General features: G+C 36.8%; 1 protein-coding gene across 9 annotated transcripts in view; it reads right to left on the bottom strand.

Moving 5' to 3' along the window:
• The window catches only part of Cask (peripheral plasma membrane protein CASK), a 601,001-nt gene that overhangs the window by 304,629 nt on the left and 269,040 nt on the right, over positions 1–27,332 (bottom strand). The window lies entirely within an intron of this gene.

Below are 27,332 nucleotides of genomic sequence, written 5' to 3'. Positions count from 1 at the left end.
GAAGGAAGGTTATCCACCGACTGAACAAAACGACTTGTAGCCTAGTCAGATAGTCGAGGCTCGTAAAAAACCGAACGTTCACCTGCTATCTTTTCCAGGTGGTTTCCTGCATCCCATCAGCGTCCCTACGATTCCTTCACTGTTACTCTTTTCCGCTCGCGGTGCATATTGCTTTTCTTTTTTCACTCTCCTTCCCGTCTGTCGTCTGATCGCACAGTTCGTGCTAGTACTACATTCCCCCTGACAGAGAGATTCGATCAAGAACATTTCATTTACGTGCTACTGGAAGTCTATGTTGCACATTGATTAATTTGCGACTCGGTGTGCTCGGCGAGAAGTCGTAAAAGAGGACTCTGCAAAGGAAATTCTATTTGCGTTGTATTGGCACACACATCCCTGACGTCTGTGCCAAATTGTGATGGTATTGGTTACCTAGGTTACACATCCTTTAACTTGCGACTCGGTGTGCTCGGCGAAAAGTTCGAGCAATTGTTGTGCCCCTTGAAAAAGAGGGATTCTGCACAGGAAATTCCATTTGCGTTGTATTGGCACACTTATTCCTGAAGTCTGTGCCAAATTGTGATGATATTGGTTACCTAGGTTACACATTGTTTAACTTGCGACTCAGTGTGCTCGGTGAAAAGTTCAAGCAATTGTTGTGCCTCTTGAAAAAGAGGGGTTCTGCACAGGAAATTCCATTTGCGTTGTATTGGCACAGTTATTCCTGAAGTCTGTGCCAAATTGTGATGATATTGGTTACCTAGGTTACACATTGTTTAACTTGTGACTCAGTGTGCTTGGTGAAAAGTTCAAGCAATTGTTGTGCCTCTTGAAAAAGAGGGGTTCTGCACAGGAAATTCCATTTGCGTTGTATTGGCACACATATCCCTGACATCTGTGCCAAATTGTGATGATATTGGTAACCTAGGTTACACATTGTTTAACTTGCGACTCAGTGTGCTCGGTGAAAAGTTAGAGCAATTGTTGTGCCTCTTGAAAAAGAGGGGTTCTGCACAGGAAATTCCATTTGCGTTGTATCGGCACACTTATTCCTGACATCTGTGCCAAATTGTGATGGTATTGGTTACCTAGGTTACACATTTTTTAACTTGCGACTCAGTATGGTCGGTGAAAAGTTAGAGCAATTGTTGTGCCTCTTGAAAAAGAGGACTCTGCAAAGGAAATTCCATTTGCGTTGTATTGGCACACTTATTCCTGATGTCTGTGCCAAATTGTGATGGTATTGGTTACCTAGGTTACACATTGTGTAACTTGCGACTCAGTGTGCTCGGTGAAAAGTTAGAGCAATTGTTGTGCCTCTTGTAAAAGAGGGATTCTGCACAGGAAATTCCATTTGCGTTGTATTGGCACACTTATTCCTGACATCTGTGCCAAATTGTGATGATATTGGTTACCTAGGTTACACATTGTTTAACTTGCGACTCAGTGTGCTCGGTGAAAAGTTCAAGCAATTGTTGTGCCTCTTGAAAAAGAGGACTCTGCAAAGGAAATACCATTTGCGTTGTATTGGCACACTTATTCCTGACATCTGTGCCAAATTGTGATGATATTGGTTACCTAGGTTACACATTGTTTAACTTGTGACTCAGTGTGCTTGGTGAAAAGTTCAAGCAATTGTTGTGCCTCTTGAAAAAGAGGGGTTCTGTACAAGAAATTCTATTTGCGTTGTATTGGCACACATATCCCTGACATCTGTGCCAAATTGTGATGATATTGGTAACCTAGGTTACACATTGTTTAACTTGCGACTCAGTGTGCTCGGTGAAAAGTTCAAGCAATTGTTGTGCCTCTTGTAAAAGAGGGATTCTGCACAGGAAATTCCATTTGCGTTGTATTGGCACACTTATTCCTGACATCTGTGCCAAATTGTGATGATATTGGTAACCTAGGTTACACATTGTTTAACTTGCGACTCAGTGTGCTCGGTGAAAAGTTCAAGCAATTGTTGTGCCTCTTGTAAAAGAGGGATTCTGCACAGGAAATTCCATTTGCGTTGTATTGGCACACTTATTCCTGACATCTGTGCCAAATTGTGATGGTATTGGTTACCTAGGTTACACATTGTTTAACTTGCGACTCAGCGTGCTCGGTGAAAAGTTCAAGCAATTGTTGTGCCTCTTGTAAAAGAGGGATTCTGCACAGGAAATTCCATTTGCGTTGTATCGGCACACTTATTCCTGACATCTGTGCCAAATTGTGATGATATTGGTTACCTAGGTTACACATTGTATAACTTGCGACTCAGTGTGCTCGGTGAAAAGTTAGAGCAATTGTTGTGCCTCTTGTAAAAGAGGGATTCTGTACAAGAAATTCCATTTGCGTTGTATTGGCACACTTATTCCTGACGTCTGTGCCAAATTGTGATGAATATGGTTACCTAGGTTACACATTGTGTAACTTGCGACTCAGTGTGCTCGGTGAAAAGTTAGAGCAATTGTTGTGCCTCTTGTAAAAGAGGGATTCTGCACAGGAAATTCCATTTGCGTTGTATTGGCACACTTATTCCTGACGTCTGTGCCAAATTTCAGCAATATTGGTTGCCTAGGTTACACTTTACAGACAATTGGTCGCCTGTGATTCAATGTAACTTTGGATTCGGTTTGTCTAAAAGTTTGGGTAATTGTTATATTTCTCCTGACTGAGAAATCTGATGAAGAGAATGTTTCCGTGGTATTGGCACGCTTGTTCCCGATGTCTGCGCCAAATCTCAGCGGCATCGGTTGTCGCAATTACGCTTTACAAATTGTTATCTCACGATTCAGTGTAATTTCATATTCAGCTGCGCGAGAAGTTGCTGCAATGTCCGTAAAATCATGAAAAATTTCAATTTTTACCACTTGTGATCGTTTATAACTCGTAAACCAATTAACCAATTTTAATGAAATTTTCAGGGCGTATAAAATGTGTACGAGTTTACCAAACACATTTTTTAAATTTTCGTTACAGGCCCAGCTAAAAAAGTTGTAAAAATCAATTATTACTATTGTTTTTCACAATTCCGACCATATGCATTTTTTCAACATATTTTTCAGACGTCATTCACTAAACTAATTCTTCTAGCCTTCCAGAGAAATTGCAGTCGTTTGGTTCATTCATAAAAAAGTTATTCTGATTTAAAGTGTGTGTGATCAGTTTTGCTCCTAACTGTATGTATGTCTTCGTCACTCTTCTCCCTGTTTCTTTGCACCTGTCGGTGCTTTATTCAAACGCAATGGCGCCACGAATCCAGGTCGCGACCCTTAGCACACGGTGTTTATCTCGCCTACCACTTCTCGAAAATTGAGCCCAAAACGTGCGCGCTTAAGTGCTCGTGAAACCTGGCGCACGCAATATTTATCGTCGCGGTGATTTACAAACAGTTATACACCTACGAGTTTATACGGTCGGTTGTACATGCGCCACTTCGTCACCAGATTTCACCGTCGACGCTCTGATACAGTTCCCTAACAATTTATTGAAGATTATACACCTTATTTTAACCCTTTGCACTCCTTTGTCGAGTGACTCGACATCAGCGAAACAAAAATATAAATAAAACGGACTTTTTATTTGTATTTGGTTCTACCTTTATTTATTTCATTGTCTTATTTTTTAGTTACAGAAATACAAATTACAACAAATTTTGAGAGCTATATTTAATATAATTAGTAGACTGCGGATCTTTATGCAAAATAAAAATTGTCTGCCGCGATTGCAAGAAACAGCAACTAAATTGAATATAATTGATAATATAATCTTCAATTTTGAAAATTGTTCAACAATTTAGAATTTCATATACTGAAGTTTGCTATAAATTCATAAAGATCCCCAGTCTAATAATTAGTAAACAGAATTGCTTAAAATAAGTAGCAGTCAAGGGGAACTGTCCTTTATTATTATTTATTTAATGCTTTAAATCAAGTATGGTTTACATTTGAAGTAAATTTCAAGTAAAACACTTTAAAATAGTAGGGAGTTGTTGGCAACAGAATTGAAAAATAATTCGGAGTTCAAAGGGTTAATTCCCGTCTTCGTTGTTTTCTGAAATCACTACTCTTCTAACTTTTCTTACATAATCATTATATGTGCCCATAATTATGAAAGTGGTCTAATTGTAAGCCAAAATATAAGAAAAATGAGTTTGTCAGTTATTTCACATGACACTATTTTGAGCTGAATTAATTCAACGTTACTTTTACAATATTGTCAAAAATGAACCAGATAGTGCTTGTTATCTCACTATTATATGGAATTCATTTACAATTACAGTTAATATCCTTTTCCTTTAAATATCTCGAAATAAATTTCTCTCATCGATAACTGTTATGAGTTGACTGCTGATGTTTATGCAAAATAAGAAATGTCTGCATCGATTCCACGACACGGAAGCTAAATAAAAATTTCTTTCTTCTTTTAATTATTTTATCAAACTGGAATTAATACGTTGATGTTCTTAAATTTACAAAATATGTTTACTGTTTTGAACTGTACATATCAATTTTGGTTATAAATGCATAAAATCCGCAGTCTAGTAATGAATGATCGAAATGAACTTCTCTCATCGATAACTTTGAGCAATCGAAACAGTTTTTCTTCACCGATAACAGTTATCGAGGAGGATCCAATGTCTTGGACACCAATAACTGTTATTTGTAACCAAAAAGTATAAAAATCGATGTTTTAAAATAATTTTGTTCTTCGAATTTCTTTCATTATATTTTGTAATTTATAATCAACTTTTCATTAATGATTTTTATCGTAGAAAATTTTAGAATAACTGTTATTTTTGGTCCCTGAAAATAAGAAATGTCTGCATCGATTCCAAGACACAGTGAAGCTAAATAAAAAATTTCTTTCTTCTTTTAATTATTTTATCAAACTGGAATTAATACGTTGATGTTCTTAAATTTACAAAATATGTTTACTGTTTTGAACTGTACATATCAATTTTGGTTATAAATGCATAAAATCCGCAGTCTAGCAATGAGTGATCGAAATGAACTTCTCTCATCGATAACTTTGAGCAATCGAAACAGTTTTTCTTCACCGATAACAGTTATCGAGGAGGATCCAATGTTTTGGACACCAATAACTGTTATTTGTAACCAAAAAGTATAAAAACCGATGTTTTAAAATAATTTTGTTCTTCGAATTTCTTTCATTATATTTTGTAATTTATAATCAACTTTTTATTAATGATTTTTATCGTAGAAAATTTTAGAATAACTGTTATTTTTGGTCCCTGAAAATAAGAAATGTCTGCATCGATTCCAAGACACAGTGAAGCTAAATAAAAAATTTCTTTCTTCTTTTAATTATTTTATCAAACTGGAATTAATACGTTGATGTTCTTAAATTTACAAAATATGTTTACTGTTTTGAACTGTACATATCAATTTTGGTTATAAATGCATAAAATCCGCAGTCTAGCAATGAGTGATCGAAATGAACTTCTCTCATCGATAACTTTGAGCAATCGAAACAGTTTTTCTTCACCGATAACAGTTATCGAGGAGGATCCAATGTTTTGGACACCAATAACTGTTATTTGTAACCAAAAAGTATAAAAACCGATGTTTTAAAATAATTTTGTTCTTCGAATTTCTTTCATTATATTTTGTAATTTATAATCAACTTTTTATTAATGATTTTTATCGTAGAAAATTTTAGAATAACTGTTATTTTTGGTCCCTGAAAATAAGAAATGTCTGCATCGATTCCAAGACACAGAAGCTAAATAAAAATTTCTTTTTTCTTTTAATTATTTTATCAAACTGGAATTAATACGTTGATGTTCTTAAATTTACAAAATATGTTTACTGTTTTGAATTGTACACATCAATTTTGGTTATAAATGCATAAAATTCGCAGTCTAGTAATGAGTGATCGAAATGAACTTCTCTCATCGATAACTTTGAGCAATCGAAACAGTTTTTCTTCACCGATAACAGTTATCGAGGAGGATCCAATGTTTTGGACACCAATAACTGTTATTTGTAACCAAAAAGTATAAAAATCGATGTTTTAAAATAATTTTGTTCTTCGAATTTCTTTCATTATATTTGGTAGTTTATAATCAACTTTTTATTAATGATTTTTATCGTAGAAAATTTTAGAATTACTGTTATTTTTGGTCCCTGCTCAAATTCATTGAATATTTCCACTGTTTTAAATTGCACTTGCCCATTTTCGTTAGAAATGCATAAAATCCGGAGTCTTGTTAAAAGAGACTTGAATACAAAATCGTTTTCGCAGAGATACCGTACGGTCCAGCGAGATTGTAACTTCTCGCCAGACTTGTACAGAGAATTTTAAAGTGGGCCTGCGTTGACAGAATCGGTACGAACGGTCAAGTTAAGCAGAAGCAGGCTCGAACTCGTCGAGTGTCATTTAGGAAGATGCACGAGCCACGAGCGAAGGAAAGGTTTCTCCTCTTTTCTCTCTGTTCCCGCTGTTTATCATCCGAAGTGCCACCGGATTCTCCCTTAGAACGTAACGCAGCTTCGGAAGAGAGATAAACAGCCACTCGTACTCTCTGCCATGTATTAATTACGGTCGCAACGGGTAACGCTCGGTAATCCAACTGCGCCGGTGGGTATGCCTATCCTCGCAAACCCAGTGTACATCTCCACGACAAGTTTTAATTACAGAAGCGCGGAGGAAACGTGATACGAGCATAAAAAGCGCGAGACGTACCGCTCTTCACAGCCGTGACTCTTACAAACACCGTTCCAAATTCGTTTTTTAGTGTCTAGAGCGAGCGAGCCCCTCCCTCGTTAATTATGACTGCTGCCCCTTCTGGTAATTATGATTTTTGTCAAGGGACGCGCGACCGCGCGCGATAAAACTAATAAAGACACGCCTGGCATTGACCGTGTTTCGTATTTTTCTCTCATTTTTTTTTCATTAATTCGCGTCCGCCCATTGTACTGGTTTGACACAATTTTCGTCAAGGAAGATGCGTCGTATAGGTAGCACAGCTTCCTTACACGAGAACCACGCGAGTAACCTTGTACCTCGGTTGCACAAACACGTTTGTCTGTTGATTTTAAAAATAGATTTAAACATTCAATTGTCTCTTTTCTTGTTGTGTCTTCGGGTAGAATTACAGTTCAGATATTTCACATATTCTTACAGCTTTATATTTGGGGACCATAACTGTTATAACCAGAAAATAAAATGGCTGAGAATATGGGATAACAAGTATTTCATCGACGAAAATTGTATTGGTTACAAATTAGGAATATAAATGACATTTTTTCTATTGACGGTAAATGTAATCGTTGAGAGATATTCATTTCGATCACTCATAACTGTTATACATGGGAGGAGTTTATTTCAATTGTTTATAATAGTTATCCATGGGAGAAGTTCATTTCGATTTATGCAAAATAAAAATTGTCTGCGTCGATTGCAAGAAATAGAATCCAAATTGAATGTTACTTCCTCTCTGAATAGTTTGGATAGATAAGAAATCGTATATTGACATTATCAATTTTCAAAATTTTCTTACAATTTTTGTATAAATGCACGAAGATCCTCAGTCTACTCATAACAGTGAACGAAGTTCATTTCGAACACTCATATGTTAACATTTATCAATGAGAGAAGGCAATTTCGATCACTCATAACTGTTATCCACGGGAGGAGTTTATTTCAATCGTTTATAACAGTTGTCCATGGGAGAAGTTCATTTCGATTTATGCAAAATAAAAATTGTCTGCGTCGATTGCAAGAAATAGAATCCAAATTGAATGTTACTTCCTCTCTTAATAGTTTGGATAGATAAGAAATCGTATATTGCCATTATCAATTTTCAAAATTTTCTTACAATTTTTGTATAAATGCACGAAGATCCTCAGTCTACTCATAACAGTGAACGAAGTTCATTTCGATCACTCATATGTTAACAGTTATCAATGAGAGAAGTCAATTTCGATCACTCATTACAGTTATCCACGGAAGAAGTCCATTTTGATCACTCATAACAGTTATACCGGGAGAAGTTTTATCGATTAGAGCAATTTATTTCAATCGTTCATAACAGTTAGATATATGCGAAGTTTATTACGATCACTCATAACAATTATCAATGAGAGAAGTCCATTTCGATCACTCGAAACAGTTATCCATAGAAGAAGCTGATTTCGATTACCCATAATAGTTATCCCTGGGTAAAGTACATTTCGATTGCTCACAACAGTTAGCAATGAGAGAAGTTAGCAATGAGATGCACGGGATAACAAGTATCGTCGAAAATTGTATTGGTTACAAATTAGGATTAAAATTGACATTTTCTTCTCCTATTGGTAAATGTAATAATTGAGAGATATTCATTTCATAACAGTTATCAATGGGAGGCGTTCATTTCAATCGTTTATAACAGTTATCCATGGGAGAAGTTCATGTCGATTGCTCACAACAGTTATCCAGTGGGAGAAGTCCATTTCGATCATTCAAACAGTTATCCATAGGAGAAGCTCATTTCTAATTATCCATAACAGTTATCCCTGGGTGAAGTTCATTTCGATTGCTCACTACAGTTAGCAATGAGAGAAGTTACCAATGAGATGCATGGGATAACAAGCATTTCATCGACGAAAATTGTATTGGTTACAAATTAGGATTAATATTGACATTTTCTTCTCATATTGGTAAATGTAATAATTGAGAGATATTCATTTCATAACAGTTATCAATGAGAGGAGTTTATTTCAATCGTTTATAACAGTTATCCATGATAGAAGTTCGTTTCGATTGCTCACAACAGTTATCCAGTGGGAGAAGTCCATTTCGATCACTCGAAACAGTTATCCATAGGACAAGCTCATTTCGATTACCCATAACAGTTATCCCTGGGTGAAGTTCATTTCGATTGCTCACAACAGTTAGCAATGAGAGAAGTTATCAATGAGATGGAATAACAAACTGGTTAAAAATTAGAATTAGAAGTAACATTTTTTTCTCCTGTTGGTAAATGTTATCGTCGAGAGACATTCATTTCGATTACTCATAACAGTTATACATGGGAGGAGTTTACTTCAATCGCGCATGACAGTTATCGATGATCGAATTTCTTTTCACTTGCTCATTGATGAGAAGATTCATTTATAGATAACAGTTATCGAGGAGCATCCAACATTTTCGACAATAAAAACTGTTACTTCTTCATGAACCTACTATTCCATTATTTTTCAACAAATAGTATACAAATGTTATTATGCTTTGTTATTTTAGGAACTTTACGAGACCATGTATAATCAATAGAACATTTACCATTCGCAAAGTCGTAGTCTTTTGGAAATTGTAACTTCCAGAATGGCACTTTTGAATATATCTCGTGAGAGCAGCACTTGGTAATTTTGCAACACACTTTGATTTCAGCTACAGTTGCATTACCTCCCAGAATTGTACGGTTTAACTAACCACAACAGACGCTGTCTGAAAGTCTTAATGGAGGGATTAAGGAGGTTAAGTTGTTATATACACACCCCCTCATAAACTCAGTGTACCGTCTACCTTACGCCGCCACCGTAAATTCTCCTAAATCGTTCCGTAATTGCCAGTGCCGTTTCCTATACTTCTTTTAAACTCACATTCTCCAGTCGATTATACTAGAACGAAAGAAAATCTACAGAACTGCGGATGTTCAATTTTCAATGTTTCTACACAAATTTGAAAACAGTCGCATTCAATAAAATTCTATATTTAATTGGAACAGCCTCTTTGTAGATCCAAAACGAATAAAAATCTTATTAAATTCTATCGAATTTGATATTCTAGCTATAAATGCATAAAGATCTGCAGTCTAATGATTATTCTTGAAATGTTCATCTGAATGATCGTAACGAGTCTGTTTCTTCAGCGTTTACTCTCATGTTCATTTGTCTCTACGTTCATTTTAGCGAATCGCAAGCTAAAGATAACCGAAACGCACGACGCGCACTCCGCGATTTATCTAATTAATCGACGAAGCGACAACTAATTAATGGAGCACGAACGCTAGCGTGAAGCACGGGTTCTAGCGCTAACTGTAGCTAACTTATCGCCCGCGTGTGTCCCGGATGACAATCGAACTGGAATTATTCGATGCGTAATTACTTCCGGATTACAACCACGAATACGATCCCTCGGTTTAGTATCTTTCATAGCTGCTTAGAAGTTACCACGCTTATATTAGCTTGTCGAATTGTCGTTATTGTTTGAATGCGTCAAATCTTCTAATCGAATTGTAAACCACTTCCCGATGAGCTAGAGACTTGAAACTTTAAACATAGCTCAGAACTGGATGACAATGCAATATTAAAAAACAAATTTTTAAAAAAAACTGTGCGTCTAGGAGAAAAAAAATGTTAATATTCACCGTCACACCTCGTCGCGCGACGCTCGGTAGGTAGTACGTGATCGCGTTCAGCGATCCCCACTCCGCGCGCCAGCGCTCCCTACTCCACTACGCGCTCCCACTCCGACTCATCCCCACTCCACCGACCCACTTCGCACCGAAGGAACTTATGGCAGTGTGGTTTTCCGTTCATTTAGTTCCATTTCGGACAATTTCGGACTCCATCAAGAGCCGTCGTCTCTCGGACTCAGCCCCTCATTCTTTCTCGCGTATTTCTCGAGAATATAGTGAAGCGAATGGGAGACACGTTGCGCGTGCGCGATGGGGATTGAACGGTGGAATAGGATAGTGGAAGGGGATAAAGGTGGGGAGAGCCAGGAGGGGGAAATGAGGTTGGTTTTCAGTATTTAACTATGTTCCACCAATTCGACCATCTCGAAACTTTTTTATACGTTAGATAAGCAACAGAACATTGTTCTTGAATTTTTTGGAAGTGGTCACTCGAAGGGTTGCTTGCAATTTTCACCCGTAAACAAGTTGAATGATTTTTTTCTACCCTTAATAATTTGATCACGACGGTGAAAAAAATGTATGATATGAAGGAGGTAAGTTCGAGTATTTTCGTTTTTTCTTTTTAATCCGAATATCTTAATTAACAACCGAGAAAAAAAATGATACGGTTAAGGGTATTTACCCTCATATCATCCTTATACGAAGGGTCAGCGACTTAAAATTTTAGGGGGTTATCTTTCAACCTAAAACCATTGTTTTCCGCACAGTATCAATAAAAATTGTGGGTGGGGCCGCTGGACCAAATCTTAGTCTGCTAGGCCCTTTTCCTCAGACCTCTGCAAAATATTGCACATAAAATACCAATGCTCGTGTAATTTTTTGGTAGTCCAAGACACAGTATACCTGCTATTCCTACATCCGTACATACTATTTCAACAAGATAAAAGGTCACGTGATACCGAATCACGGCAACGAGATCTCGTCAAGGGAGTGATTTGGTGCGAAGCATGTCAAAGATTGATATCCCATCAAATATGATAGCACACGCTGGTATAATGAAGTAAATCATTCCGTGGGTGTGACGTACATACCGTAGATTCGAGGTGAACCCTCATCTACAACCGCAGCGGGTTTGCTGTTTTAGTCGATAGTCTGGTCATCTGCAAACAATGTTCCGGCAGCTGCGGAGACCAGATCGAAAGAGTCGACGTGCCGATGGTCACTTAACCGGTACTAAAGTAGAGGGCAACTCAATCGACATCTGCAACGTCGATAGTCTCTCCCTTTCCCACCCTGGCATAAGCGACGCATGGTGGGAGTTTGCTATAGCGATATCACGATCACTCAACATCGATATCCACTATCTGCGACACGTATTAAACGATAATAAAAAATATTCCAATTCGAAAATATATTCAAAGGGAAATAACTTCATCAACTATTTTCATTAGTCCATGAGGAATTACTTATTTAATAAATGACGAGCAGTAATTCTAAGTTTGGGGTACGCATCTTCAAAGTGAAAGAATGCTCTTCATTTCGAAACAGTTTAATCTTTGAGGCATAATTATTACGATGGCGATTTTAAACATCAAATTTAATCTTTGAGGAATCATTTTTATAGAGCCGTTTGAAAACATCAAATTTAATCATTGAGGAATAATTTTTATAAAGCCAATTGAAAACATCAAATTTAATCTTTGAGGCATAATTATTACGAAGGCGATTTTAAACATCAAATTTAATCTTTGAGGAATCATTTTTACAGAGCCGATTGAAAACATCAAATTTAATCATTGAGGAATAATTTTTATAAAGCCGATTGAAAACATCAAATTTAATCTTTGAGGCATAATTATTACGAAGGCGATTTTAAACATCAGATTTAATCTTTGAGGAATCATTTTTATAGAGCCGATTGAAAACATCAAATTCATTCATTGAGGAATAATTTTTATAAAGCCGATTGAAAACATCAAATTTAATCTTTGAGGAATCATTTTTATAGAGCCGATTGAAAACATCAAATTTAATCATTGAGGAATAATTTTTATAAAGCCGATTGAAAACATCAAATTTAATCATTGAGGAATAATTTTTATAAAGCCGATTGAAAACATCAAATTTAATCTTTGAGGCATAATTATTACGAAGTCGATTTTAAACATCAAATTTAATCTTTGAGGAATCATTTTTATAGAGCCGTTTGAAAACATCAAATTTAATCATTGAGGAATAATTTTTATAAAGTCGATTGAAAACATCAAATTTAATCTTTGAGGCATAATTATTACGAAGGCGATTTTAAACATCAAATTTAATCTTTGAGGAATCATTTTTATAGAGCCGATTGAAAACATCAAATTTAATCATTGAGGAATAATTTTTATAGAGCCGATTGAAAACATCAAATTTAATCATTGAGGAATAATTTTTATAAAGCCGATTGAAAACGTCCAATTTAATCTTTCAGGCATAATTATTATAAAGGCGATTGAAAACTGAATCCAGACTAACGAAAAATAAACATTGTTGCTTATTTAACGAGCTTAGTGTTGCAATTCCTAAGCAAACTTCGACTTGTCTAAGTGTGGATTTATAGTGGAGCTGCGAGCATCGATGATAGCGGCGCGGTGAAAAGAAACCAACATGCGTGACAACATTTCGACACATACTAATGAAAAAGTACATATGTATTTTCATTGTTTTTCTTTTTTTTCACCGCACAGCTCACCTCGCTGCTCCATAAATCCACCCTAATTTTGTCAAATTGTTTTCGTGCCTTGCCTTGCTTTGTTTTTTCTTGGTACACTTTATATATTAGGACCTTGAATAAGTTCTCGCTGTTTCTTCAAAGATGACAGTAGCAGTACCCCGTTCGTGAAATTTCGAATGGTAACACACATGCAAGGCAGTAGTGTATCTAACCTTAAATTTCAGTGTATGGTAGTTCACTTTAGTGTAAACAAAGTAATTTTTTCTTAGTTCTGAAAATGTCTACGTTTGTGCCAAATAAAGTGTATTTGCGGGGAATTTTATTGCACTACTTTATTCAAAAGAAATCTGCAGCTGAAGCACATAGAATTCTTGTTGAGACTTATGGTGACAATGCTTTGTCGGATACGACATGCAGAGACTGGTTTCGACGCTTCAAAAATAATGATTTTGAACTTGAGGATAAAGAACGTTCTGGCGCACCGAAAAAATTTGAAGACGAAAAGTTGGAGGAATTACTCGATCAAGACCGACGTCAGACGCTAGCAGAACTTGGAAAAACATTACAAGTAGATGAGTCAACTGTTTCAAAACGTTTAAAAGTTTTAGGAATGATCCAGAAGCAAGGACATTGGGTACCGTATGAATTGAAGCCGAGAGACGTCGAACGGCGTTTTATCACGTGCGAACTACTGCTTCAACGGCAGAAAAGAAAAGGTTTTTTGCACCGCATCGTGACTGGCGATGAAAAGTGGATACACTACGATAATCCAAAGCGTAGAAATTCGTGGGGTAAGCCCGGCCATGCATCAACATCGTCTGCAAAACCAAATATCCATGGTTCGAAGCTTCTTCTCTGTATTTGGTGGGATCAGCAGGGTGTAATTTATAATGAGCTGCTCAAACCGAATGAGACTATCACGGGGGATCGCTATCGACTTCAATTGATGCGTTTAAGTCGAGCCTTAAAAGAAAAACGGCCGCTATACGAGCAGAGACACGACAAAGTGATTTTGCTACATGACAACGCTCGGCCTCATGTTGCAAAACCAGTGAAAACCTACCTGGAAACGCTTCAATGGGAAGTTCTACCCCACCCGCCGTATTCACCTGACATAGCCCCTTCTGATTTTCACCTATTCCGTTCGATGGCACATGGCCTAGCTGACCAGCGCTTTCATTCTTATGAAGAAGCTAAAACATGGATCGATTCTTGGATAGCCTCAAAAGACATGTCGTTTTTCCGACGCGGAATTCATATACTACCAGAAAGATGAGAGAAAGTGGTCGCTAGTGATGGGCAATACTTTGAATGAAATGTTTTTGTTCCTTATAATTTAAATAAAGCTTTTATTTTGTAAAAGAAACAGCGAGAACTTATTCAAGCTCCTAATAATACTTCAAAAGAAATACTTTTTCAAATATTATAGAAAGGTGAGACAAAGGTTAAATAAAAACATCGTCGTAAATAATTATCACTTATTTAAAAACTCGTTCGTTGTTCCTCGTTCATTGTTATAAACTGAATTGTCCACGGAATGTTCATTTGAAATTTTAGGTGACAAACTTTTTGTCATTCGAACAAATTTGCGGAGAGCAATCTGCGGAAAATATCTTCGCCGTTATTAGCGTCAAATTAAACGTTCGGTCGGATAGCTGGTGTGAACAGAGATTGCACATTTCGGCGAGGTTGAGGTTGTTTATCGCGCCGTTCTGGCAATTTAATTACAAGCCCCCGCTAACTATAGCACGAGACAACGACGTGAACGAAGGAAACAGCGTGGCTTTATATCATTCTCGGATTTCGTCTAACAATAAATCATGGAAGACTGAAGTAACCGCTACCGCGAACGCGAAGTTCTTAATTAGAAGAGTTATAGTTGTCGGCTTTTCTGTTCTTCGATTATCCAATTTTCGGCCTTAAGCCACTTAAAATCATGTTCAATTCAGTTATTAAGTAGAACGTAGTTCAGATTTTCACAGAAGTTCGTAATAGTTCGAAATAGTTCGTAAATCAGAGGAACTGTGTGGGACACGATGGTCTAATTAATCTGGAATACTATCTTCGTTTGTGGAAACCTGAACTGTAATAGAATATGTTTCGGAGGTGATTATGGTATATTATAGATTTATATTAAGCCGCAATGCTACTCATGGTTGCAGTTACGTCTTTCTTGTGTGAGCATACAAGAGAACATGATTGAAATTAAAGTAGCTCGACGCTGTAATTCAGAATTGCCTTTGTTCATTTAATTATATTATTATAATTAAATTTGTGTTCTTGCATATGAACATAATTTTCATTAAATTTGTGTTCTTGCATAAGAACATAATTTTAATTCGAAAATGGTCATGTGTTCCTTCGAACGCATCTCCTGTTGTTTAATTTTGCGCGATGTTTGATTTGTTGCAAATCAAAACCTGCTTCGACACAGATTTTCTGAATTTACGGGTAAAATGAATACGTGAAAAAAAAAGTTAAAAAAAAAAGGAAGAATATAATCGTGTGATTCTTGTGTAACCACAGTCATTAAAAAGAGCATAATCATCAACAGTTTGACTATAACGAAATAAATCAGTATACAATTATCCCCAAATGGAGATATTTTTGAATAGATCATGAAATAATAAGTTTCTTGACTGTATTACATTTTTCATACACAATCGATTGTAAATATCCCCAATATGATGAGAATCTAAACGCAAAAAAAAAGATCTAAAAATATCCTGGCAATTGATTCATGGCGATATTTTCTTTCAAGATCATCCGAAAGTCATCGTATAGCAGTTCGTTGAATTCGTTTCGACGTCGCCTACAATACTACGAAGTTAAAAATACCCAGTTCCATTTAAAGATATGACAGCGACCTTGATATTATGTTGGAAAACGATTTGTATTTTAATTTAAGAAATTGCAATCTCTTGTCGATTAGATATTGATTAACTTTGGTAAGAAACACTTTTTCGTTCGACCATCCGAAGGGGCTAAAAAATCGTGGGAACTAATTTGTGCCGCACCCTGTATATGTAAATTGAAATTCGGGATAGGATCGTAAGCTTTGTACCTCAAAGTGACGTACAACGAACCCGTCAACTGTGATAGTATTTCTTGATGGAAACGCGTTGCAACATTTGCATTCTAAAATCGGACATTTCAAATGGAACAACCTAATAGAACAAAACGTGATAACAGCACGTGTTTCGTGTTGTACCAAAGTATTTAAAATATTTTCATAAAGCAAAAGAGTAACAGATTTCATAATTAGATAATCAATGTTTAAGTAACTGATGTCAGTATTCAATACAATATTATTTTGTTCAATAATTTACAGACGCAATTATTAAGTTCTTGAAAATGATCTAAACATAGATCAAAACGTCGAAATTTGAATTTGATAAATTGCAAAATTGCTTTTAAGTAAGAATTGATCGAACCAGTGCGACGAGAGCATCAATACATCTTGTATCAACCTAATAGAACCTTGGAGATCAGCTTTCCACTTTAAATGGATATATACAAGGTGTCCCAAAAATGTTGTACCTCCTCGAAAGGGTTCATTTACAAATTCTAGATATTTTCGAAGCAACTTTGTTCCTTAAAGAATAAAGATTCGGTAGTTACGCAGACTTTCATGATTGGAACTGCTTCAGATGCAACGATTAATTTCTTGAAAATGATCTAAACATAGATCAAAACGTCGAAATTTGAATTTGATAAATTGCAAAATTGCTTTTAAGTAAGAATTGATCGAACCAGTGCGACGAGAGCATCAATACATCTTGTATCAACCTAATAGAACCTTGGAGATCAGCTTTCCACTTTAAATTGATATATACAAGGTGTCCCAAAAATGTTGTACTTCCTCGAAAGGGTTCATTTACAAATTCTAGATATTTTCGAAGCAACTTTGTTCCTTAAAGAATAAAGATTCGGTAGTTACGCAGACTTTCATGATTGGAACTGCTTCAGATGCAATGATTAATTTCTTGAAAATGATCTAAACATAGATCAAACCGTCGAAATTTGAATTTGATAAATTGCAAAATTGCTTTTAAGTATGAATTGATCGAACCAGTGCGACGAGAGCATCAATACATCTTGTATCAACCTAATAGAACCTTGGAGATCAGCTTTCCACTTTAAATGGATATATACAAGGTGTCCCAAAAATGTTGTACTTCCTCGAAAGGGTTCATTTACAAATTCTAGATATTTTCGAAGCAACTTTGTTCCTTAAAGAATAAAGATTCGGTAGTTACGCAGACTTTCATGATTGGAACTGCTTCAGATGCAATGATTAATTTCTTGAAAATGATCTAAACATAGATCAAACCGCCGAAATTTGAATTTGATAAATTGCAAAATTGCTTTTAAGTATGAATTGATCGAACCAGTGCGACGAGAGCATCAATACATCTTGTATCAACCTAATAGAACCTTGGAGATCAGCTTTCCACTTTAAATGGATATATACAAGGTGTCCCAAAAATGTTGTACCTCCTCGAAAGGGTTCATTTACAAATTCTAGATATTTTAAAAGCAACTTTGTTCCTTAAAGAATAAAAATTCGGTAGTTACGCAGACTTTCATGATTGGAACTGCTTCAGATGCAACGATTAATTTCTTGAAAATGATCTAAACATAGATCAAAACGTCGAAATTTGAATTTGATAAATTGCAAAATTGCTTTTAAGTAAGAATTGATCGAACCAGTGCGACGAGAGCATCAATACATCTTGTATCGACCTAATAGAACCTTGGAGATCAGCTTTCCACTTTCAATTGATATGTACAAGGTGTCCCAAAAATGTTGTACTTCCTAGAAAGGGTTCATTTACAAATTCTAGATATTTTCAAAGCAACTTTGTTCCTTAAAGAATAAAGATTCGGTAGTTACGCAGACTTTCATGATTGGAACTGCTTCAGATGCAACGATTAATTTCTTGAAAATGATCTAAACATAGATCAAAACGTCGAAATTTGAATTTGATAAATTGCAAAATTGCTTTTAAGTAAGAATTGATCGAACCAGTGCGACGAGAGCATCAATACATCTTGTATCAACCTAATAGAACCTTGGAGATCAGCTTTCCACTTTAAATTGATATATACAAGGTGTCCCAAAAATGTTGTACCTCCTCGAAAGGGTTCATTTACAAATTCTAGATATTTTCAAAGCAACTTTGTTCCTTAAAGAATAAAGATTCGGTAGTTACGCAGACTTCCATGTTTGGAGCTGCTTCACTCGGTAGGCAAGTTCTCGAACTACCGAATCGTAACAATGACGAGTATCCGCGGCGTTCGCATCTGGCGAAAATTGAATTCGCCATTTCCCTGTTCCCAGAGTGGCAGTTCGGAGAGCAGGCGTTTCCGGTGGTTCGATTGCCGGGAGTGTCTCTCTCGCTCGCGGGCAATAAAAGAAACCATATCACACTATGTGCTCCGGTTAATTACTTTGTCCGTGAAGTTTTTGCGAGGCGGCGTGTTCCCGGCGCGTGGAAGTTTTCTTTCCTCGGATAATTGGCGTGCAATTAGCCAGGCAACGAGCTTCGAAAGTTTCGTGAGTCGCGTACAGTATCCTCTGTAATTGGGTCCCGCAATTAGGTTTGGTTAAGAAATACCGTGACTTGAATTCTGCGGGTACTATTATGCCGGCGTTACGCCCTACGTAGAGGGAATCCGCGATGAATTGCGCGGACGACACCGGAGGCAAACGACAACGGAAGAAATGGCCTAGAGCGAAGAGGGATAAATGTGCTACGGGTATTGCGGAGGCTTAGGTCCTGGCTGCGGTCCAATATGTATGTCTTCATAATCTCTCGACTTAGTAGAAAAGAAAGGAGAAAGATATTGGGAATAAATGGACACGGAGCAGTTGCGACCACCCTCCACCCTCTCTCTAACTCTCACGACCATTGCTCACTGTTGCGGTCTGTGATTAGTGATGGGATCCGGTGCCACACGTGTACCGACAAATATCGACTAATTGAATTCCTCTGCGCCACCTCGATTCCCACATCTGTTCGGGAAGAATCCGCCGCGCCCGCCCACAGCGGCAGATCTACCAATTTATTTAGTTTCTTTCTTTTAAGTTGCCTTATTTAAGGTCGCATCAACATCTCAGGTTATTAGCGACCGCATTACAATACGATATATTACCTTACATTACGATATGTTACATTACATTATCATCTGTTACATACTTTACTTTACATTACATTATGTTACGTTATGTTGTTTTACATTGTACAGTGACTCAAACAATTGATCAAATGTTTAATTTTGTCAAAGAGATCGGTCAGCACGAATACTACAGCACGAATCGCATAAAAATCGGCGGGGGTCAATTTTTCGCGGTCGGTATATTGCGTTCGATGGCGTCCGCGCAAACCTTGCAATTAAATGGCGCGGTACAGAGAGAGAGAGAGAGAGAGAGAGAGAGAGAGAGAGAGCCGTTCATAAACATTGGACGGGCGTTTGTCGAATCCGCGAATGCTCGCTCGCCTAGCTGGCTTGCTCGCGAACCCGTCACCGAAACGCAATAATGCGAATTCTTATTTGCCGTTCCACGTCCCGGTCCGCTTCGAGTCCCGTGGCGTGGCGGCGTGTTATTAGCATAGTTCCATCAGGCTCTCGGGTTCATTAACGGCCCTATTAATATGTCAGCCAACCGCGATACGTTACGACGCATGCGATTTTCGCGGAGGCCTCAACGAGATCTGGTACTTGCACTATGCAGCCGCTCGGCGGATCTTAACGCGCCCCGTTCATGAATACATTTGCCAGCGAGCCGCATAATGAGTGCTGTCGGTTGCATAACTAACAAAAGTGTGGCGGGCCTCCGCTCGGGGAACTCATTGCGTCCGGATTAGTCCTACGGCCTTCGTCTCCGGGTTAAGTTCGTCGCCAGTTTGCTCGGGATTAAGCGTTCGATCAGATCCTCTCCCCCCCCACCTCTCTCTCTCTCTCTCTCTCTCTCTCTCTTGGCCTAGCCGTGTACATTTCATGTCCGAGACGCTATGCATGTAGGTCAAATATTAAATAGGTTAGCCACGATTGACTGACGGTTGATTCATCAGGTCTGCGCGCCCGGGATACGGTTTAGCCAGCGAATACATTCGGCTTATTAGACGCAGTCAGGACGGAGTACATGCGGAACGAGACAGCCACTGTTGACAACCGCGATAGCCTCCACGCTGCCGGATCAGGCAACTTCGAGCCTCTTGGATCCCTGGACGACTTACAAGGAGGACGGACTTTACGGATTCCATTTAATTGATTTAGTTGACGGATTTAGTTGAGATTTTACAGAGTTATAGATCTCGTTTCCTTGATTACGAAAATACCCCGTTATAGGGGCAGACAATCAATAGTTTTCGAGATATTTGCAATTGAAGTTTCATAACCGTAAAATATCAGTTTAGTTCAGATTTTTACCAAGCTGAACTGCTACGCCGCGCCGCAGGCCCGGGTTCGCATCCCTTCGTGGTAAATTATTTTTTATTGTTTTTTTTCCATGGAAAATGCATTTTCAATGTTAAATAAATTTTAAATAAAATATTTTTATTCCCTAAAGGACTAATTGAAAATGATACTTATTATTTTATAGAAGAAACACTAGATCTATTACTACATATACAAAAGATAATAATTATAAAACAATAATAATATTAAAATACTACATAACAAACAATTCTATTTTGTATTTGTATTTATATTTGTTTTATTTATATTTGTGTAATTATAGAACAATAATAATATTAAAATAATACATAACAAACAATTCTATCTTGTATTTGTATTTATATTTGTTGTTTGTTATGTATTATTTTAATATTATTATTGTTTTATAATTATTATCTTTTGTATATGTATTAGGTTGTCCCAAAAGTTTCTTCCGGAATGTGATCCTTTAATATTGCTAAATAAATATTAGGTTGTTCCAAAAGTTGGTTTTCGATGCATACACATAATGCAAATTCCTACTAAGAAGTACTAAAATATTAACATAAACATTATCGTATTGTTTGTATTTATTTAGCGACATTTAAGGAACACATTCCAGAAGAAACTTTTGGGACAACCTAATAGTAATAGATCTAGTGTTTCTTCTATAAAATAATAAGTATCATCTTCAATTAGTCCTTCAGCGAATAAAAATATTTTATTTAAAATTTATTTAACATTGAAAATGCATTTTCCATGAAAAAAAAACAAAAAAAAATAATTCACCACGAAGGGATTCGAACCCGGGCCTGCGGCGCGGCGTAGCAGTTCAGCTTGGTAAAAATCTGAACTAAACTGATATTTTACGGTTATGAAACTTCAATTGCAAATATCTCGAAAACTATTGATTGTCTGCCCCTATAATGGGGTATTTTCGTAATCAGGGGAACGAGATCTATAACTCTGTAAAATCTGAACAAAATCCGTGAGTGACAGAGCGGGGGTTCTCCTTGTAAGTCATATGTTTCTTGTTCCGAGATTGGGTAAACTGTACAAGGATCGGCACCCTAAGCCAAAATCGTAGTAAAAATCTTTTTACCTCTTTTTGAAATGTTCAAGCGAGCTTATCTTGCTATTATTATAAGCTAATAGAGATTTTTCAGCAAAATCAAACAGTTTTACTTATTTTATACCATAGATCGATAGAGTATCAAATTCTGAGTATAAAAGTGTGGACCTTCATACGTCCTAAACCTAATAGTGAACTTTTAAATGCAGAAAATTCGCAGTCCAGTAATTACAATCGAAATGTTCCGGCATTTTCTGCGAAACGATGGCGTTCGGCGCTAACAATTAACCAGATCGTAGATTTCGACGATGTTTCGAATAATTATGTCGGGATGGAACCGGTTATTTCGTTCAGAATTTTGGCAAAGAAGTTGAACAACGCCTTGTTCAGCGCGTAGCCTTTCAATTATCTCCTGTTGCGCCATTACGTCGGCCGGATCCCCTATGCACAATATACTAATTGAAGCGGCTTCAATTTTCTCTCATCGTGTTCCACGAAATTACGGTACAAGCGTCTATAATTTATTAGCGGCCGGTATGATCCCAAAGTGCATAATGCGGCGTGAAATTCATTCGGGGAAATCTTACGTCTAGACAGACGCAGTAATTAGCGGTAGGGCCGCGCGCGCATTGTTGCTTTCATTACCGTACAATTATTTGCTTCTCAAACCAGCGACGTCTTGTGCTCCGTGCTTTGTAAATCGAGTGTCTACCGAAGGAGTCTGTTTGGCTCCCCACGGCGCACAGTCGTCTAAACGGGCAATTTAGCTGGACAAAATTATTCTAGCATTATTTTAAGACTCAAAGCCGTAGTTAAGTAGGTCATTGGATTCGTCTTGACATCAGCTACAACAATATGTAATAAAAAATACTTACAAGGGGAGTCCAGGGTAGTCGGAATCCGGATTTTCCTGAAACTTGCAGTATTTAAAAATGACGTATCCAAATGTAATTTAGCAAAGCAGTAGCGCGCGATACTCAAGATTTCCCGAGAAAATGGCATTTGAAAATTCGGTTTACGCATTCATAAGGAGTTCGCGTTAATCTATGAACATGAAGCGCAGTGGCCGAGGGCGCTCCGAGAAAGACTGGTAATCAGTAGGTCGCTGGTGTTCGATTCTTGCTGTCAATATATTTTTTTAAATTTTTTTTTTTCAGGTTTAATCAAAAAATTTATGAAGTCTGCCATTAAACAATTATTTTTTAAATAGAAAATGCATGTTTTTTATTTGTGGGTGTTGAAGAAAATCGAACATAAAAATAACACAGTGTTATATAATATTTACTTTATTATTGCTCATTCTTTATTAATAAAAAAAAAAAATTACGTGTTAGTATGACACGACCCAGAATGATACTCATCGTAAAAGCATGGGAAACAATAATTTTTTCGGCATCTAGCACACACTATAAACGGAGCGTTTGTACAGGAGCACGCCGTTTTCAGGAGTTCTATTGGAAAACACACTTCATTGACATTTATAAAAATTTCTCTGGTATCGCAGAGATTGAATAGTTATCTTTATTTTCCAAATAGAATATTATTTTCTATTTATACCTCTTTTAGGATTGAGACTGAAAAAAAAGATTTAAAAAAATATATTGACAGCAAGACTCGAACCAGCGACCTACTGATTACCAGTCTTTCTCGCAGCGCCCTCGGCCACTGCGTTTCATGTTCATAGATTAACGCGAACTTCTTATGAACGCGTAAGTAAACCGAATTTTCAAATGCCATTTTCTCGGGAAATCTTGAGTATCGCGCGCTACTGCTTTGCTAAATTGGATTGTCTAAGTTGGATACGTCATCTTTAAGTACTGCAAGTTTCAGGAAAATCCGGATTCCGACTACCCTGGATTCCCCTTGTTAGTGGCGTTTAAAAAATTAACATAATTATATATTTTTTATTAAAAAAAATTTTGTGAAATGTTTTTATTGGGATTTATGGATGACTGAGTATCGATTAACTTTTGTTTGAAACATTTTCTTGCCAGATTATCCGAAATGTTCAATTCATCGTGGTGAGAATTGGGCATTTCCACCGAAAAACTTCTGAACCGACCGTTTTATGTAAGTGCTTATGAATCACAAACGACAAAAGATAGCAAAAACTGATTCAAATAAAGGTTACATCGTATTTTTAGGCCGACAAATTCGTACAAAAATTTTCGAAGAAAAATCATTTTCAAAATTTTAAAAAATTTATAAATCTTCAAAATTGTTTGCATAAATTTTAGGGGTCCAAAAATACGATATCACTTTTACTCCAATCATGTTTTGATATCTTTTTGTCATTTGTGGCTTACGTAGAAGAGAATCATAGAGATGATTCGAAATAAATCGACATTGAATTACTAAAAACTGTCTCAAATTCAAAGGTGCAAGTTCGTGCTAATAAAATTGATTTTTTCGGACACTCTAGACTTCTATAAAGATGTTCCAACATGTTCCATCCTAAAGGTTTTTAAAGGTTTTTTTTTTGCGAGACTGTCAAAGTTTGAATGCTATATACGTTTGAAGTATACTTTCATTTTTAAGCAAATAAACAATATATTTAAGTTTTATTTGAGTTTTGTCCTTTTGGTTCATGCTGGTGTATCCATCATAGAATGAAAAATTCCACAAATATTTCCACTACTAGATGTTCACAACGAGATATACTAATGAATAGTGAGGTGTCGAACGACGATGAAGAAATACGGAGATGAAAAATGAGTTGTTCGTGGGGGTATATTTTATTATGGGGTGATAAAAAGGGAAAAACCAACAGTGATTCTTCTGACCTGGTACCTTACCTCTCATTTACCGAAGCGAGAAATTTTCTGCGAGATTTCCATTTTTGGATTTTGTCCACCTAAATGGCCCGTTTAGACCACTGTGCGGCGCGTCACCGCGGAATTGGTGATCTTCGTCGACGGGAAAATCGTTAACGACAGAGCCTGATCTGTTCCGGAAAAGTAGCCGGCAACCGGGAGAGACACGTTGTTGCACTTCGAAGTTTTGTGATGGAGTTCGAAAACGATCTCGCTGCGCTTCATCAGCCCGAGCACTCGAACGCGACCATTATACGTCGCGAGGTTAGCATACCTTGACCTGAATTTTTTTCTTTGTATCGCTCCACTTCTCTCGGCATTCCACGATATTTGTAGCGTCCACTTTGTTTTCTCGGTTTCGACGAGTTCGCTCTTCTTCGTTTTGACTTCTCCATTCTCCTCTATTGACCTTGACTAGCTTCCTTTGTCGCTTAAGTTGTTCTCGTTGGTAGTCTCGTCGTGGGAATATGACGAGAAAATGAAGCAACATATTGTTCCTTAACCCCTTCCCTCAGAACAGAGTCTCTTCTCATTTATGACACACTAGCTTTTGCCCGCGGCTTCGCTCGCACAGAAAACCGTTTAATGCCCTCGGAAATTGATATTGTTTCTCCATATAAAACCTTTTAACCCCCCATTCACCCCTATAGAGTTTTAATTTTATGTCATGCCGCAATCTTAGATTTCAAAACCCCTTTTCACCCCCTTGGGGGTTCAATTTTTTACAATGCCGAAATAGGTGTTTGATTAATTATATCAAAGAGCATTAAGACCAAGTATGAAGTAAATCCGACCACGAACAAAATATTCCTCATACAAACGTTGCAACCCCTTTTCACCCCCTTGGGGGTTCAATTTTTTAAAATGCCGAAACAGGTGTTTGATTAATTATATCAAAGAGCATTAAGACCAAGTATGAAGTAAATCCGACCACGAACAAAATATTCCTCATACAAACGTTGCAACCCCTTTTTACCCCCTTGGGGGTTCAATTTTTTAAAATGCCGAAACAGGTGTTTGATTAATTATATCAAAGAGCATTAAGACCAAGTATGAAGTAAATCCGACCACGAACAAAATATTCCTCATACAAACGTTGCAACCCCTTTTCACCCCCTTGGGGGTTGAATTTTTTAAAATGCCGAAACAGGTGTTTGATTAATTATATCAAAGAGCATTAAGACCAAGTATGAAGTAAATCCGACCACGAACAAAATATTCCTCATACAAACGTTGCAGCCCCTTTTCACCCTCTTGGGGGTTCAATTTTTTACAATGCCGAAATAGGTGTTTGATTAATTATATCAAAGAGCATTAAGACCAAGTATGAAGTAAATCCGACCACGAACAAAATATTCCTCATACAAACGTTGCAACCCCTTTTCACCCCCTTATAGGTTGAAGTTTTTAAAATGCCGAAATAGGTGTTTGGTTAATTATATCAAAGAGCATTAAGACCAAGTACGAAGTAAATCCGACCACGAACAAAATATTCCTCATACAAACGTTGCAGCCCCTTGTCACCCCCTTGGGGATTGAATTTCGAAATATCCTTTCTTATCCCTTGTATAGATCATAAGGGAAACCTCTGTGCAAAATTTCAGCTTTCTAAGTCCGAGGGTTTAGCCTGGGCGTTGATAGGTGAGTCAGGACTTCGCTTTTATATATATAGATAATGGGTAACCACAATTTAAAGCAGTGGACATGTTAAAAAGATTTAAAGACATCAGCGCTCCAGTGTCTTGCAATCAATGCAAACATTTTTCATTTTGCATAAAGATCCACACAGTCTAGTTATTAATTTCCTTTAAACCGAAATGAAATTCTATTTTGGTTTTGTTCATGTACAGGTATTTCAAAACATATAGGCACACAATAGATATAAACAGGAACCATAACTGTTCTAAACAAAAAGGAAAACAGTCATAGAATAACAAGTATTTCATCGACTAAAATCGTATTGGTTACAAATATTTTTGCTCTCGTCGGTAAATGTTATCGTCGAGAGAAATTCATTTCGATCACTGATAACTAGACTGCGGATTGTACGCATTTATAACGAAAATGGGTGGGTGTAATTTAAAACAGTAAACACATCAGGACAATTTAAGAACATCCATATCTTATTTCCAAATTATTAACGATGTTAAAGATAGAAAAACATTTTTATATGGTTTTTGTGTTTTGTAATTGACGAAGCAAATATTTATTTTGCATAAAGATCCGCAGTTTAGTTATTTTTGTCTGTTGTTTTTGGTCCCTGGTTATTTCACATAATTTAATTCATTTAAAAGTGATGCTTTAAACATCTCGAATATTTAGAAACGGATCTCTTTATGGAAAATAGAGATTGTGGACTTGAATTGCAACAAACTGGAGTGAAATGAAATTTGAGTAATATAGGTGAACAAAATAATGCAACTGTATATTGAAATTATTCTATTGTTTTCACTGTTTTCTGTTACAGCTACTCAATTTTCTCATAGATGCCTAAGATCTGCTGTTTAATTATGTCTTTATAATACTATTATTAGTTTATAATTTCTGTTAACACTTTACCTACCGGAAGCCTATTAATAGGATTTTCAATCGTTGTGCTGTACCAAAAGAAAGCATAGAAATTTTCTTTTACATTGCAATCTTAAATGAAACTATTAGATGACGATATTGTTTGTGACTCGTTAGTTCTCAATGAAAATTGCTGTTTCCATTGAAGGTTCCATTAAAAAGTGTTCAGTCATGTACCATAGATTTCTTAAAATTGTGCAATAATCACCGGTCGGTAATGTGTTAATTTCCATGTTATCATTTTCCATGTTAATCGTAGACACGTCGGACGAGGTCGAAGGTCGATCGGTAAGAGAAGAGTATCCGTGTACTCATCCACGTAGCGAACAGAACGAGAGATATTAACTGCTCTCTCTCTCTCTCTCT

Source organism: Lasioglossum baleicum, chromosome 19 (genome assembly GCF_051020765.1).
Source record: "Lasioglossum baleicum chromosome 19, iyLasBale1, whole genome shotgun sequence".
In the NCBI taxonomy this organism is placed as follows: domain Eukaryota; kingdom Metazoa; phylum Arthropoda; class Insecta; order Hymenoptera; family Halictidae; genus Lasioglossum; species Lasioglossum baleicum.
This window is presented reverse-complemented; position numbering and strand designations above follow the sequence as displayed.